This window comes from Trachinotus anak, unplaced genomic scaffold, assembly GCF_046630095.1.
Source record: "Trachinotus anak isolate AG129_WGS33_773 ecotype Australia unplaced genomic scaffold, CSIRO_AGI_Tana_v1 ptg000031l, whole genome shotgun sequence".
NCBI lineage: Eukaryota > Metazoa > Chordata > Actinopteri > Carangiformes > Carangidae > Trachinotus > Trachinotus anak.
In genome coordinates, this window is record NW_027273882.1 from 5,753,885 (window position 1) to 5,771,241 (window position 17,357).

Genomic DNA, 17,357 nt, shown 5'->3' on the forward strand with positions numbered 1-17,357 from the left:
TGGTTAATTCCAAGATGAGCTCATGGTAGTTGTTGTACATCTGACACTTCTGCTTGTCAGTGAAGGCAAGTACTGGAGAGTGTTTCAAATGCTGATACTGACAGAACCAAAGAGTAGAAGTCTAAGTCATGACTTTGAAAGAAGATCCCTCAAGTCATGATCAATTTTCAATTTTTGATCCCTCAACTTGGTCTCAAGAAGTGCAAGCAACACTTACTAAGATCCTTCAGAAACCAGTTTGTCTGTTGACAGAGACTTCACAGTAAGAGAGTGGAAGCATTGAAACCAAGCAGGAAAATGTTTGGCAGCCTCATCTGTGTATGACTTGGTCAACAAGCAATCCAGATAGTTACTCCAACATTCAGAGAGCCCTTCTGTTGTCCCTTACACTGTCCTTCAGCAGTAATAAAAAGCAAGTACAGATCCTGCCTGACAACAGAGCCAGCTGTTGACTTATGGATGCAAACAGCTGATAGCAGGCTCAACCAGGGACATCATCACCTACCATGTTTGAAAGAGAGGAAGATAGTGAGGAGAGCAGCTGTGGGGGTTGTGATGATGACAGCTTGGAGGATAACCATGCTGTGTAAAGGGTGCATAAAGCAACATCTCCAGGTGCTCCCATGAGAACCAGACCAAAAAAGTTATGTGCACTCATGGTTATAGAAATTCATCCAAAGAACACTGAACCTTAGCTTTGCCTTCACAAATAAAAGTCTGTCCTTTTTTCATAACTGAGAGTTTTCTTACAAGGCTCCAGACTGCTATTTTCAGATAGCTACGGCCGCTGGCTACATCTCAATACCTGTAACTGAATGAAAAGGTGCTTTGTCATTTTAATTCCCTGATTGACTTTTAACTAGCAAAATTGACCGTTCACTTTAATTGCTCAAATTTTCTCTTCTTTTTTCTCAATAATTTCTATATGTCTGGAAAGTATTATTGTGATATTATTTACCTGACGATTTGAGTTTAATCTGTAAATTCAAGTTATCAGATCATCGTATTTTTACATGCCAAAACATAGTTTATCTAGATAAAAACAATGAGATTTTGGACATCATTTTTCAAAGTCCCCATTTACTTTTAGCTTAAAGTTTGTAGTGGCTTGACCTCTTTTTTTTTCCTTCACCTTGTTGTTTGATTGCAACCATTTTAATGTCCTGCTGGGGTGTTTCCATCACCCGTGTTTTGCCGCACATAAGCAGGGTGGTTCTCGCTCTGTAGTGTCGTTTGTCAAAGCAGTCTGACATTCAACAGAAGCTGCCTCTACTTAAGACACCAAGAGCACACTGCAGCAATGGAATATTTTAATAAAGATGCTGCTGAGGGAGATTACACAAGCACAAACTGGGTATTTCACACAGCAATATTTCTTATTATGCCCATCTGCAGGCACAATAGCAAGCTTTTGTCCTGGTTTCAGAGTGCCTTGGGTGGTAGCACTGCCGTTGTGGAGGGATATCGGCCTGAATGGATAACGGGTACAGAGGCAAATCAGAACCCTACGCGGCATTAAGACATTCATCCAAATGATTTTAGCAAGTACAAGACAAACTATTTGGTTAATGTGATTTTCAGTAGAAGCATGCAGTGTAATTCCACAGGGCTGTATTCTTTTTTCATGAAAACAAAATTCAACAACAGCTCATATGACAGATCCAGATAAGATTTTATTAGGAATCACCTGCTCTTACATTTTCATTTCCTCCTTACAAATAAATGCTACCATAGAAACTGAGCCTGGAATGTAGACCACAAAAAGCAGTAGACACAGATAGTGTCTGACATCAGTGTGTGTTTTGTCCTGACACACTGTACATTCTTTGTGTTTCTAGGGTGGGGATTATTAAAAGTACTCAGAAAGCACCAACCTCCTCTAAGGCTGAACAACCCGTCAGATGTCATGTTGACTGGCCTTTATCAATACCTGAATTTGTCATGTTACTGTAGCGCCAGTGTATCTCAAACTGGCCTTGCCGCAGTTTGGCAAGAAACACTCAAAACATATATTTTGTGCCAGATTTTGTGACAAGTGGATAAATTTTATAGGAAAGACTGTGAAAAGTTTGAATGGCAGAAACTCAGTTTTGCTCCTTTTTTCAGGAGTTCAATCATGGATTACTTCATAAATAGTAGTGATGCACTGATCCTTTTTCACACCTTATACCAGTTTCTATAAATCAGCTCAGGTGTCTGCCAAGACCAAGTACCAGTCTGATACCAGTGCTCCCTTTTTCCAAATTTATAAATCTCTATACCTGTTGAAATATCTTTTAATTTACTGTAAGGCCAGTGCCTCTAAAACAGCCAAAAAACTTCACCTCATGGCTGAGATACCGGATATCAGATCAGCGTATCTCAATCTCCGCACCAAAGACAACACACTGCTCCTCTGTCTGTGGCCTCACTTTCAGTCAGAATGAGTTGTTGTAGCGATACAGAAGAAAGGGACAGAAAATGCTTTCAAACTGACTGCCTGTGTGTGACACTTCCTGACTCGACATGTTACACCAGTCCTGAGAATCCTGAATGGGATCATGGGATTATATTGCTATTCTGCACCAAAACACCTATGGTGTCTTCATCCAGAGAACAGCAAGTTTAGATTTTTGGTTTTAATGGGCTGAAAGAATAATGGCTGACAGAGGAGGTGCGTGCTTTTACCTGTCTCTCCTTCCTCTCTGCGCACAGCATGACGCACAGTGCACACATGCCCAGTCTCTTAAGTAGTCAATCTAAAAACCCTGTAGACAGACAGATACTCTCTATGGCTAAATCTATACTGTTTCCTCACTATTATGTGAGAAGTTTTGTAAAATTTGACAAGAAAAATGAAGAGAGTTGCCCTCTGGTGGTAGCTTTCTTAGCTTAGAGGAAAAGTCTCTCAACTTTTCACAGTGACTCTTGACTAATAAAGTGATAAAGCTTATTCTGCAGCATGATCCTAACCACTGAAAGGTGCATGTCAACACTTTTCACCTCATGCAGACTCCTCTGAAGACACCAAGACAAGCTTCAGAGTTTCCCATAATTAGTTTTGAATTGAACTGTCACCGCAGCGGGGTGCCAGACTGTGTTGTCAGTCCCGTCACCTTTGTATGCCATGACACATCAGAGCCTCTCGTGTCTCTGTGGTGACAAACAGATCTATCTGATCCCACGCAATTAAAACGATTGCTGAATGTTGAGGCTGCTAAAAGGCCTTAAACTAAATGGTTAGATTTCAGTCATCTGGCATCACATATATGTGAAGGCTCTGTTTGTGACTGTAGTGTTCAGAAAATGGTAAATGTGTATATATATATATATATATATATATATCATGGTTATATCACCACATTGCTGAAAGTCCAAGAGGTTAGCAGTAAAAACAATCTCTGTCCTATATTCAAATAGTTTCCCCTTAAAAGTATTAATAAGATTAGAAAATTAGCCAAACTATTAGATGGACTCCAAACTGAACTGCGGACCATCCTGGAGGGGCCTGATGGATCCCTATTGAGTGGAATATTTAACAATATTAATATTCCACGTCCATGCTCAAGTTGTGCTGATGAGCCAAGGGTTTGCTGTTCAGGCCAGACAGCGGGTGCTGCATGCCAGCAGCCTGCGAGAGTCAAGTGATGAAAACCTCTTGCGTTGGCCGTTTCCAAGTGGGCAGAGCCTTCCGATTAGAGGCTAGTTAGGGATTTGCCAAAGTGAATTGAAAGTTGAAAGAGTGGTTGAAGCGTGGAAAGTCAGTTTTTGTTTGAAATCGAATATAAAAGAAGTTGGACACTGTTTATGCAAAGACCAAAAAATGTGAAGTGTTCTTCCTGTGAACGCAGGACAGCAGTCTTTCAAGAATAAAGCTCCACTTTATCACTGAAGTGGTTAAGTTTGGATGAGAACAGTTATTTAGATGAAAGCGAGTGTCAACCCAGTAGTTTTTTCTTCTTTACAAAAACCTGCATTTCACAGGTGTTTTAACTGAACACCTGCAGAATGAAGTCTCAGTAGCTGTGCATGTGTGCTCACACGCTTACGTACATGATACAGAAGCAGAGCATGACAGAGAGCATGCGAGCTTTCAGCTGAGGAAAGCAGCCAACCACTGCACGCTGCAGTGCCCTGCCGGTGTTTTATCCTGTCCTTAGTGCTCAGGCTACCCCCACCTGCCTGACTGGACGCTGGTTTAGCACATTAGTATTAGCACGCTGAATTCCCTGTGTGGACATGTACCACCTGGCAGGCATCGCCGCCCTGTGTGAGTCACAAGACTCTGGCCATTAACACACGGCAGGTACCAGAGCATTAGCGAAGGATCGAGCCCATGTGGTCATGTTAACCTTAATATCCACACACACATACACACCCCCACAGAGTTTCTCTCCTGCCTTGACTAGCACTGATCCTATAAGCGCTCCCCAGAGTGCGATGGACTGAGATGACTGCTACCACCCTGCTTTCTACGGGCCAAGCCGGCACACAGCATATCCTATTATCAGCTATGGAGATGTTCACTATAGATGCTGTTAGGGAGAACACACACTCAAATCAATTTCATGCATGATGGCATAGCAATTAAAACTACATAGGTCGATAAAGCTGATTCTGATCTCTTTTTTTCCCCTGTGGGAAGACTTTCAAATATAAAATCAGAGCCAAAAATGAGGACATATTTAATTTGTGTATCCATTCTACATTTCATCTAGTGTCTGTTTTTTGTTTATTTAGGGATCTTTGTATAGCCAGGATTTTAGAAACACAGAGGTCATAAGTCTTAATAGTTGATGGACCTCCTCAGTTTTAAGGAGCTTCATAGCAAGTTTCAGGTCATTGTTTAGTTGTCTGTGAAAAAATTCTAAAACCTGCACTGTACACTACCTGTTCAGCACCAAACAACAGATAGAAATCTTTTTTTCAGGAGGTGGTGGAGAGTGAATATTTGACTTAACCAGAAGCTTCAAATGAACATTAATGGTGCTGGATTTGTGATTAAGCATCCGTTTGTGAACATGTAGAGCTGTAACAATTAGTCAGTTAGTTGTTTGACAGTAAATTCATCAGCAACAATTTGGATTTGATCAATTTTTTATTCTATGTGAATATTTGAGATGGATATATTTCACTATTTTTGAGAAGACAAATTAGCAGATTAATCAGTAATTGAAATAATTAGTTAGTTGCTGCCCTATATTTTTCATAACAGCTTAATAAGGTGATAACATATCAGATGGTGTGTTTCTTTTTTTGGCCTGACCACAACAGCGAGGCCAGCCCTATAAACGGGAATGTCACTGCCTAAATGAGGAAGTTACACCATTGATCAGCCAAATGCTGCATGACTGAGCGATAAGGTTACACTATTGGTCAGCTCACCAAGTGCTGGTTTCCCCATTGGTCGTTGCGTTTTCAAAATGATTTGGCATGAAAAAGCAGTGTGGCAAATTTAGCGCCTTTGTCACTAGATTAACGTGTCTTGTCAGACCCTTTGACTGACCTTTTTTTCAAAAAAGCATATAGCAACAAATCTAGCAACTTTTTGGAGAAAACCTTTGCTGCTGTCCATAGAAGACAGTCACCAGTATTGCCCTGCAAGCACAAGCTCAGGCTTTTCCTCCGCAGGCACACCTCGCTATGCTGACGCCACAGCAGCTGATATGAATGAGACTCTCACTTTGTCTCTGAGTGATCATTTTACAAATAAATTTGGCCAAAATCACAGCACAGCCATTGTTTTTAACTTATGTGTTTGGTGATTTTGTCAGACAAAGGCATTACAAAATCGGGATTTCACCAGCAGTGCAGCAGCTTGGAACTGGCTTGGAAGTGACCGCTGGTCAACATGTAGTCTTAGTGGGCTACGTTTCAGTCACTATTTCATACTTGCTCCATTGTCTGACAACAGAAACAGACAAACATGTAAATGAGAACAGCTTTATTGGAAATTCAGCTGTATAAAGATACTATATATGTGAGCACAAAGTAGGAGAAAAGCAAACAGATAAAGGGCTGAAACCGACTGACACTAGGCATAATCCAAATGATGTGGTCCGACCATATACAAGGTTTTGACCCGGGTTTTAACATGTCTTGTTTGTTCTTGCTCTCCTAACCACAAGTGATAAAAAAACGATTAATGTCATTTTAAAAAGGTTGCCAAAAAGGAAAAATGTTCCTCTGTAATTTTGACACATTGCTTACCTTAATTACCATGCTCCTCTAACAAAACCAGACAGTAACAGCCAAAAAGTTCCAGATTTAGTTGATGAATCAAAGGGTGGAGCTACTCTTCAAACAGAGGCAGGCTGTATATTGACAGGGAGGGCTTCAGGATTAGATACCCTGTTGCTACAGGGATTGCCCTGGCCTCCATACAGCAGGGACTCTCTGTTCAGGTCGCACTGCATCATTCTGCCAAGATAGAAAGATCCTTTTTGCAGCTATTTTCGACACGCTCCGTCCCCGTGGTGGCCTCTTTGTCTGGCCAGGAATCACTTGTCACCTTTGTCACCTTGTAAGCAAGAATCACAGGAGTTTGTTCCTGGCTTCACAGCCCGAGGGGGAAACATGTACACCAACTACACACATGAAACTGCACACATGTAGCGCACAGAATGCAGCAGGATTATTTTTCAATGAGATTACATCGGTCACAGTTTACAAATAACAGTTGTTTCCTGCATTCATTAGATTGTCACGTCTTTTCTCCTGCTGTTTCTGTCTCTCTCTTCCTAACCTCTTTTGCCCTCACTCTCCTCACCTCTGTCATCTCCGCACTCTCTCTGTCACTCTGACTCACTATCTCACATACACTGCTTGAGCACGCACACACACACACACACACACACACACACACACACACACACACACACACACACACTCTGTCAATGACCACTCAGAGCACAGCTGATAATTCAGCCTTCATAGCCCTCAGTGACATACACGAACACATACACACTTGCACATTCGCTGCAGCAGAGCTTCGAGATTAGCGGCTACTACTAGCATGGCACACTGGGAGAGGGAGTACAACACACACACTTACACACTGTACAATCACATTACTGGAGATACTGAGCTGCAGACACACACACACACACACACTTGCACATTCCAAGTCATAGAGCTTAATACTACCACAATAGCATAAGCATATCCGTCAATGGCACCATACGTGCTTGTGTGCCTGCTAACACACTGTTGTATCCCACACACACACACACACACACACACACACACACACATACTTGCACACCCTGGCCCAGATCCCTCTTATGAAGCAGCACTGTTTGGAGGAATGTACAGCAGAAGTGGGGGTGGGAGGGTCGGGGGGACGCTACAGCTCTTGAGTATCTCCATGGAAACAGGCTGGAGAGCAGCATATCCAGCTCAGCGTACTGTCAGACACTGAGGATGAATCCAGTCCTCATTAGGGAAGCCAAGCCACACCACACACCAGGCGGTTGATTCCATTATTAATTGCAACAGCTTTTTTACAGAGAAAAAACACACACACCTGGATTAGGGGTTTCCTCATGCTCAAAGTAGTCAATATACTCCAACCAGCCTATTGCACTTTGGTTAGGGTTTGAGATTCTCTCCCCAGGCTGATCAATGTAGACTGTATGATTTTCATGCACGGTAATGCAGTCTCATGCTTGCTCATCATTGATTTTCCTGCAGGCACATCACATTTACCATTTTACCCTTTGTATTTTGTACAGTAACTGACAGCGGACATCACTCTTGACTCAGATCCAAAGTGCTGATGATGCACTGATTAAAAAAAATTCAATTCAAATAAATTTGCTGCATTTTTAAGAGATTTCAGTTGATGCTGCTTCAAAATCCCACAGAGCTAAAAGCTTGAGAGTGAGTCAAAGTGGCTCTCACTGTGGGTCATATGCTGCAAGATGCAGTGAAGTGCAGAGAAGCTTTTAACTGAGATTGTTTCAAACTGATATTTAGTGACACAGAGCGCTTGCATTTTCCATGAAATTAACAATCCAAAGAGAAATTCAAGGTTCAGCTGCAGATCTGCTGACGACACTCAACAGAACTCCCTTACATACATTATGTGGGGCCAAGCATTAATGCTACCCCTACTCTGTTATACCAACATCATGCCCTGTTATGTGGTCACTATACAGATATACTCAAATTTCCAAGATCCCAAGTTTTTATTCATGCAATGTTTTGACGTGCAAGGTCTTTGTCAATTAACTATCATTTAAAAAACAGGTTGTGTGTACTGACAGCTCCACCTACAGTTAGAGGATCACGTGATGCAATTGATTTTTGTCCTGCGCCTGTACCATATGGACTTTGATGTGCAAACTATCTACCTTTTTTGCCTTTAATATAAATGTTTACACAAACCATTTTTTAGCCTTATATCCTCCAGAACATTCAACTACATCGCCTGAAATATGTCTCATTCATAGTTATCTACTTGGGTAAAAAGAGGCCAAGGGAGTATGTGTTTCCAGCTCTCAATACAAAACAATAAACTGTATCAGTCGTGCTTTCTGTTGCCAATATCCAACTCACTCCTCTCAATGCTCTCTATATTCAAACTCATATTCACTCCTCTACTCACTCATACACCCACACAGCTTCTCTCACTACCTAACATGGTATTGTACTCAGCACCACTCCGAGGGATTAGAACTGGGAACTAGGATTCTGGTTATTTCCATCCAGCTTCTCTTCATTTAGCCACAGGACTGCATATCAGGTGCCCAGGAAACATTAAGATAACAGAGCCGAAATGAAACTTTAATGATCCTTGTGGGGGTTCTACGGCCACAGCAGCGGATCGAGGAATAATGATATACTGTGGATAAGAATCCAACAGATGAAACATAATGCTGAGTAAATATAAGACATCTGATTGAGTCACTTTTCAAGCAAAAATGCAAAATATCCTGTGGTTCCAGCTCCTCAGATGTGAGGATTTATTTCTTTTCTCTGATGTATGTCATTGTAAGTAAAGTATTTGTTTTTTGAACCATTGATTGGACGAAACAAGATACCTTGGGCTCTTGTAAATTTTTACCAATATACTTCAACCAAATGATTAGTCATGAATTGAGGGAAATGATCTGGTAATTAATTGAAAAGTGAAAATGAGTGAAAATAACCATTAATTGCAGCTCTAGCCCTTAGAGTATTCTCGAATTCTGCAAATTTACAGTAAAGGAAATGTGGGGGCAACTTTGGCTCAGGAGGTAGAGCCCCCAATTCCTGTTGGGAGATTAATGAGCGACATAAATCAACATACTGTTTTTTAACACTGGAAAATTGGGTATTTTCAACTGTAAATACACTCTGTTGGCAGTTTATTAGGAACATGCAGCTAAAACTAATGAACAGTCCTGCGATAAATCCTACATGAATGTTTTTTAAGCTGTTTTAGAGAGGTGTTGATTCAACTGTATGATCATTTTTGGAAATTGTAGTCTGTGGTGCTATGTGCTATATAATGTTGGCCCCATTGAAATCAATGAGGACAGACACACCTCTTTGGAAGGGAATGCAGTTTGAAAGCATCGTAAACTGAAGTCTCCAGAATGATCATATAAATCAACACCTATTTACCAGTGCTTCAAGGCTGCTTCAACAAAAACTGAACATTATAACCTTCATGAAAGAGGATTTACTGTATAGCAGGACTATTGGATTGGACTGCATTAGTTTTAGCTAGGAGTTCCTAATAAAGTGAGCAGGCTTTTTTGGTCATTGCGTAGCAGGGCTACCACAAGCCTCAATCTTTATTTTTGATTTGATCTGAAAGGCAAAAGCAATGATCCAGTATTGTCTTTAACAAAAGTGCTGAATAAAATATCTGTCTTCTCTATTGTAGACAACAACATGAAGTGAGAGAAAATAACAAGGTGTCACTAGCAAGATGTACGATGGTGACAAGAAAGAGAAAAGATGTGAAGTTGTAACAGTTTCAGATCTCAATAGATACGCTAGAAAGAAAGGAAAACCCCAATCCTCTCTAAAATTTAAGTTAATTGCTGGATCCTGGAAACGTGTTATTCCCTGTGGTGGTTGTCATGAACACCCCTACTTCTCACTGTCATAGAAAAAAATGGATTTATTTCCAGTGTTGAAATCATTCAAAAGTCTGGGAGGAAAGTGCATGTTTGTGCAGCTCAGTAGACAGAATAAAGTAATAAATTGCCAATTTTTATTTGTAGTGCTTTGGGGACGAACACAAGACCAGATTCTGTGGTTATCATGTGCAGATGAAAGAAAGAAATCCTTTATCAGAAATTCACGCCTGATGGGTGAGAAACGCCGCTGTTTCATGAATAAGACAACATAAAAGATAAATTTAAATGATTGTGTATTATCATATATATTAATAATACACATATCGATATATATTCTGATATTCAACAGAATTCACTAGTATTTCTACTGTTGTCCTGCCCTGCACCCGACAATGAATCAGCTCATCAGTTAATGGCTGATTAATCATTCCATCCTGACCTCTAAACCCTGCTGCAAAACAAAGAGAAAAGATGCCATCAACAGCCAGATGTACTGCCGCTCTAATCCTAAAACCAAACACACACACTCTGTGAGTGAAACTAAGAGGGTAGATAAACAAATTAGTCATTTTATACACTGTGTCAAATGAGTGATTCGCCCGTTCCCTAAATAGGACACACAGAACATGCAGAAAATGTTTCATCACTCTGAAACTGAACCACCGTCAAAATCAGCTGTCATGTGTCAGCTGTCAAAACCAGTACCAGCCCACCGGCAGCAGGGCCTGAGGATCAGCTTGTATGTTGGTTGAACCATCTGTCTGCCAGGGATAAACCCGTTTTAAGTTGGTGATCCAGGTATCATTTCCTCGAGTGTTTTTTAAAGGAATAGTCCAACATTTTGGGAAGCTTACTCACTTCCTTGTCTGGATTTAGATGAGAAAATTGATCTCATGTCTCTCACCTCGATGCATAAGGACTGGAAACGGGGAAACAGCTAGCTGGGCTCTGTCCAAATGTAACAACATCCATTTATCAGCACATCTGAAGCTCACCAGTTAACACATTATATCTTGTTTGTTTAATCTGCACTAACACTGAGGTGTTGCCAGGCAACCAGCAGAGACTCAAGGAGGTTACCAGTCCTGGCCAAGAAATAGTCTAGCACGTAACCTCCCAGTAAAATGACAACTTGTTTTTACACTTTGGTTCCAGTCTGTGTGCTAAGCTAACTGGCTGCTGGCTCAGAAAGAGCATTTCCCAAATTTCAAACTGTTCTCTTAACCACTGTAGCAGTATAGTCCATCAGAACTGATCAAAATCTGGGTGGATTTTCTGTCTGAAGAAGACGATCCAACATTCACACCCACTTCACGCTGTGATCGGTGTGGAGGTGAGAAAGGAGTCAGGGTTTGAACTTTTCTCTCTGACTTTCTTTATTCATTCTTGACAGTTATTTCTGTCGCTTTTCGTGTGCAGTTGAGTGTAGCAGTATGAACGTCTTCAAAGAGAGACCATCAGAAAATGTGCACAATTATCACCACATTCTAACAATATCGCTTCTCTCCCATCTCTGTGACGGCCAGGTTTTCACCCTGTCTTTAAATGTTGCCATTTAGAGCAGCTACAACTTGATTGGTTGGACAGCATGTCCTAAGGACTAGTTCTGAATGAGTATAACCTGTCTTTATCTTTAGTATGTTGTCCATCCCGGTCAACATTTCCGTACCGTTGTGTGTAATAAACACTGCAGCCTCTAGGGGCTGCTGGTAGGGCCTTATGCTCTTATTCTTGTTGGGAGCTTTTAGCCCTTTTACAGGCAACCGGACAAATGAGGCGTTCCAGGATGCTAGTGTATCCGCTTGAGAATCAGAGCAGTGAAAATCCAACTGGGAGCTGTTAGGAGACTCAGCTCCTCTTAGATTCCCCTCTGCATCCCAATGCCACAAATGACAAATGATCACCTCATCCAGACACCTTGCTACACATGAAAGCAGCCTGATTCACACAGTCCACACAGCTGTCTGAATGTGCCTGTACGTATGCATATAGGCGTGCCTCTCGCTCACGCTGCACAGTGTGTGAGGAGATGGAGCTTGTTGCAAGGGCAAATGCTGTATGTACAGTTTGTGTGTGCGCGCCTGCATGTGTCAAGACACGAGGATTAATGCTGCCAGTTATAAAGAGTAGCTGTCAGTCCTCTGCTGCATATCACAGTGGGAAAAAAGTTATTTCTTAGAATAAAATACCCCATGCTATGTGTTATGTATGCAAACATGACTGAGTGTAAATGTACGCAGATTTTTAGCTAAATGTTGGTGTTTTGTTTTTTTTTTCTGTCAAAGATGGTTATAAATACAACAGCTAAACGTACGTGTGTGTCTTTCAACACACACACACACATAGAAAAGCCCTGAAGCCCTGTCAAACAGCAGAATGCAGGATTTGGATATCGCTGCAGCACCAGCTAGACTCCATCTCTTATTATGGCATTGGGAAGGGTGTGTGTGTATGTGTGTGTGTGTGTGTGTGTGTGTGTGTGTGTGTGTGTGTGTGCGAAGAAGGTGAAAGTGATCAAATGAACCCTCATTAGGTCACTTACAGGTTCAAGCTTTGCGTTGCCAGAGCTAACATGTGACTGAAAGATTGAATGATTTGAGAGGGATCGCACCGTTCAGCTGTTGGCCAGCAGGTTCCTCAGATCAGAGAGTGATTGAGTAAGTTCTCCCGCCCCCCCACCCCTCAAATCTCCCCATCCCCATCTATTCGCTGTTGTTATCCTTATCTCCCCCTTTCTTTAACCTCTTCGTCTTGAATTCATTCTGTCTATGACAAATAAGGCATGAAGACACACATAGCAATTGACAGGAAAAGGTTTTTTTTTTCAGCCAAGCCGAATCAATAGAAATGATTACATAATGATTAACTATTGGTACCATTAAAGAAGACTGTGTATTTAAAGCCTGAAATTCTGCTGACATTTGTGTCCATAAGAAGATCGATGGAGAGCACACTGTCAAGATGAAAATCCCCTTGTTGCCCATCAAGAAGCCTGGCTGAGGAGCAATCCTTCCCACCCTGCTGGATTCTGTTAAACACACATACATATGAACACACACACACACACACACACACCTGCACGGATCTCTGTGATTGAAGGGGAGAAGAGATGCTATTCCTCCAAAACTGAAGACAGATGTATTTGGCATATCTGACAAAGATCTGTCTCTGAGAGCGTTTTTGATTTGTAACCATTGCAAGGAATACCAATTACCTAATCTGCTGTGGCAACTTCTCATATACCTGTTAAATTCACACACGCACACACATGCACCCACAAGCCCGTAACAGTTCCACTCAAAATGTACTGCGAAGATTAGAAACGATTTTCTGGATGTCTTCTTACCTTGCAGCGAGTCTATGTTCCGGAGACATTGGAGCACATATGCGGCGCGTCTTCACACGATGACAGGGAAGTGGCAGACAGTCATGCAGAGGTGTTTCACATCTGAGAACGGAGGGGGAAAGCAGGATTTCTCCTCTGTTTTTCTGTTCCTTTCTTGTTATTTTTTTCAAAGCCCTCAGAGGAATGGAGCACTGACAGAGGAGGAGGAGGAGGAGGAAGAGGAGGTGGAGGTGGAAGAGGAGGAGGTGGAGGTGGAGGAGGAAAAGGAGGAGGAGGAGGAGAGGGAAGGCTGAGGAGGGAGCAGTCTGCCGGGCTGGGCTGCTGTGGATCACCTGGAGCAGTGTTGAGCTCCGCATTTACTCCTCCACTGCAGCAGTGCGAGGCAGCAGCGCGAGCTGCATGTTGCTCCCACAGATCACCGCAAAACAAGGACACGGAGTCTCCATCTGCTGGATTCAGGATTCTGCAGCTCTGTGGCTCCACGCGCTCCTATCCCCATCAGCATGCACACTCATGCTGTCCCTCTTCCCCTCTGGGTTTCAAAATGCATTTCTCTGTCTTTATGCCTTTGCCTCACACTTTTCCCTCTCAGAGGGTTTATTAGGAGTCATAAATGTGTTGCCATGTTATTTGGCTCTCAGTTTTCCTGCTCTGAGTCCTCACATTGACTGGTGGATGTGGTCATATGTCTGGTGCTCTTGGTAATAAAACGTCAAGCTCAATAAAGCCTCAGCCAACCTCACGCTCTCCTTGCGATGACATCACTTCTTCTACCGAAAGGGAGGGAGTTGCTTTCTGGTCTTGTCAAGACCCTGTTGACGTCACCAAGATCAGACACGTTTCTCAAACCATGTGCAGGCGTTTAAATGGCATACAATCCTTAGAGAAAGTTAAACAAAGCTGGACAACATAAGCATCCCAAAGAGTTCCACTTCAGGTAAATGCACTGCAGCAGATCCAACCAAATTACAAGTCGAGACTTGATGAGGTTTCCTGCCTTTCGAAGTCCTGAACCTCTCATCAAAACTAGAACCACAAATTCCTCCAACTAGCAGAACGTTTCTCCTACCCTGACCGCCGTCACATTCTCCTCACGTCCTCCCTCCTTCACCAGCCTCTCCTCTGTCCTACAGCACAGCAGAGCTTCTAAGGCTGAAAGACAATCTGAGAGAGGAATAAATACAGATTTGGAAAGGATCATATTGATTTGAGGACTAACGTGAGACTTATTGGTATTCTGAAGGAGTAGAGGTGCTACTCAAGAGACGTGAGTGTTCCTTCTCTTGATGAAAAAGACATATCAGCAATAGCTGATGCAGGTAGAAAAGGATCGCTTAAATAGGGACACGGAAACAAAAAGCCAAAAGGCAACGATGAAAAACTTTGTAAGAGCTCAAACTTAGATGCTTTGGTAAGTGGAAAAAGTAATATTGTGTGATGAGTCATTTATTTAACCTTTTTTTTTGCAGTTCTTCTGTGGAGGTAAACGTTTAGAGAGAGACAAATGTTTTCAACCCACAGTCCTCCAACAATTCCACGGTCAAGATCAGTCTGTAACAATTTAAATTCTTGAGTTTTCTTAAAACTCTGTATTTAAAGCAAATATTTTCCATAGTCTGTCAAACCAGCAGATCAACACCTTAAAGAAATGCTGGTTTTCTAGCATTCCACTATACTTATTGATTACATTTTATATTGTTAGGTTTCCAGTATGGGTTCAGTCAACCCTCCTGATATTTCAACGTGTACCAAGGTACATTTTAACGTTTTGAAATAGGGTGCCATCTTTGAATCTGTTGCAAGAATTCTGTAGACTCCCCAATCTAAAATAAAACCAAAATGAAAAAAGGGTCTGACTTTGCTTGTACATTGTGAACACAAAAATCTGGATTAGCTCAACTTAAAGGGAAGCTCTAGATGGAACTGAACATGATTTAAATGTACAGAGCAAAGCTCTCTGGATTTACCCTGCACTTTCAGCTTCAGGGACAAGTAGGAATCATCACAAATGTGTACAGCAAGTCATTATTGCCAAATGCAATGAAAATGATGAATGCAGCCTTCTTATGTGAACAATTTAATTTAGCAATGTGCCCCCCACAGCATACCAGAGCCACTGGATCCCCTCACTGTAGGGGTCAAGCATTCATGCCTGTATCTGTTCTGCTGGTGTACACCACACATGACCTCGCCCACTGATCAAAATCGATGGGGAAGAGTGATTCATCTGACTATATCACTTTTTGCCGCTTCTCAGTAGAGCAGTGCTATACAGTAACATCCCTCTCTATGTAATTGTCAACAGACTGTTGCTGCTGACAGTCTGATCACGTCCTGTATTGACATTCTCAGTCACCTGAAGAAGAACTGGTGTTCTGTTTTTCCTTACGTATCGCACTAATGCACAAGCATCATGCTCATCAAATGTGCACTGTTGACCACTGTTCCTATTGAAACACAGGCCAGTTGAGCAGTTTTTGTGACTGAAGCTCACTTAAATGTTTTCCTCTTGACATCTTGACACAAAATCAGAATCAACTTGACCTGCTCAGTATATTTATACCTGCCACAGAGCATGATTAGATGTTAATTACTTCATTGCACCACACAGTGCGCCTGTGTGGAAGCATCTGCATTCTTTATGTTGCTCCACTCATTTATTCAGGTTTTTCCTTTAATTTGTCACCCATCTGTATGTGGTAGCAGCAGTTGGGTATGTTATCAAAGTAAACAGTTCCACCTAGTGGTGTAACACTGAGCTGGAAATATCAAAGATTTACTCATTTGTGTGAAAATCATATCTCAGATTAAAAACCATATAAACACACTTGAAAACTCATTGTGCTCATTTTTAAAGCTTAAGTTCTTGCACAAAAAAAATCATAAAAAGTATCACTGCTTCTGCTACTTGTCCTGCTTGCTTTCTTTTCCCTAAAACAATTCGGTCTCCACAGTCATTAACATTGTGCCTCAACCTTGAGAAAATGATGAGTAAGGTAATCAAGAGCAAGTTTTGCAGATGGCTGATAAAGAAAAAAAAACTTGTGACAATTCTTTAGGTTATGCACATCAAACAAGTAAAGATTTTCCCGTATCCACATTCCCTTCATCAGAAGCCTTTGTGCTGACAAAGCCTGTAAAATCACAGTAGGACCCTACACACGATTAACTCACAGATAATCTCTGATGCATGGTGGGGCTGAAACTCCACTGTCAGCTCATCTGTAATGCTTAAAAAGACATTTTCAGAATGTGATTAACACATATATGATCACTGTTGTCAAGCTTGACATCCAACAGTCTTTATCTAAAGATCATGTTAAGATTTGGAGTGACATTGCAACTACAAGCTAACGGTTAGTGTTGGGCTAAAAGTTCAAAATCTACCTGAGGTATTATTGGGCAGAACAAAAGGTAAAGAGTCGGTGTAAAAATAGTCAAACCTGACATCAAAATGTTCATTGGTGAATTATAAACCAACAAAGCGTGTTCTCCAAATTCTGTTCTCATGTCGTTGAAATCATCAGAGGGCATTTGTTTCACTCTTTGATATTTATAAACTAACAAAATAAAAATCACAAAATTAAAATTTTAGATCACTCTTTCATGATTTCATCTTGGACCTTGCCTTCAAAAGCATCATAGGGATAGTGATAGTATTTGAGGTTTGTGCTGATGCGAGCCAGTATTTGATCATCTACGCTGCCCAAAAAATGCCAAGAGAAAGGCAGCAGACCCCTGCAGTGTTTTTTCCTTGGATGGTTCTCTGTGCTCTGACCTCTGCTGAGCGGAGAAGTCGTGCAGAGTTTAACTAATTAATGACTATCTCGTTTATGCTCTGTGCTCAAATTCTCCACACATCACAACAGCTAACACCTCCACCACGCTGTCTGAGGTTGATTCCCTGTCTGTACCTGCATATGCAGTTGGCAGTAGTGAACTTTCTTAGCAGTCATATC

General features: G+C 41.6%; 1 protein-coding gene across 1 annotated transcript in view; it reads right to left on the bottom strand.

The window, feature by feature from the left end:
• The window catches only part of LOC139612333 (disks large-associated protein 2-like), a 98,469-nt gene that overhangs the window by 78,744 nt on the left and 2,368 nt on the right, over positions 1-17,357 (bottom strand). The window contains exon 3 of the mRNA XM_071467818.1: positions 13,399-13,500. The gene's annotated coding sequence lies outside the window, so the exon portion shown is untranslated. The remainder of the gene's footprint in view (positions 1-13,398; positions 13,501-17,357) is intronic.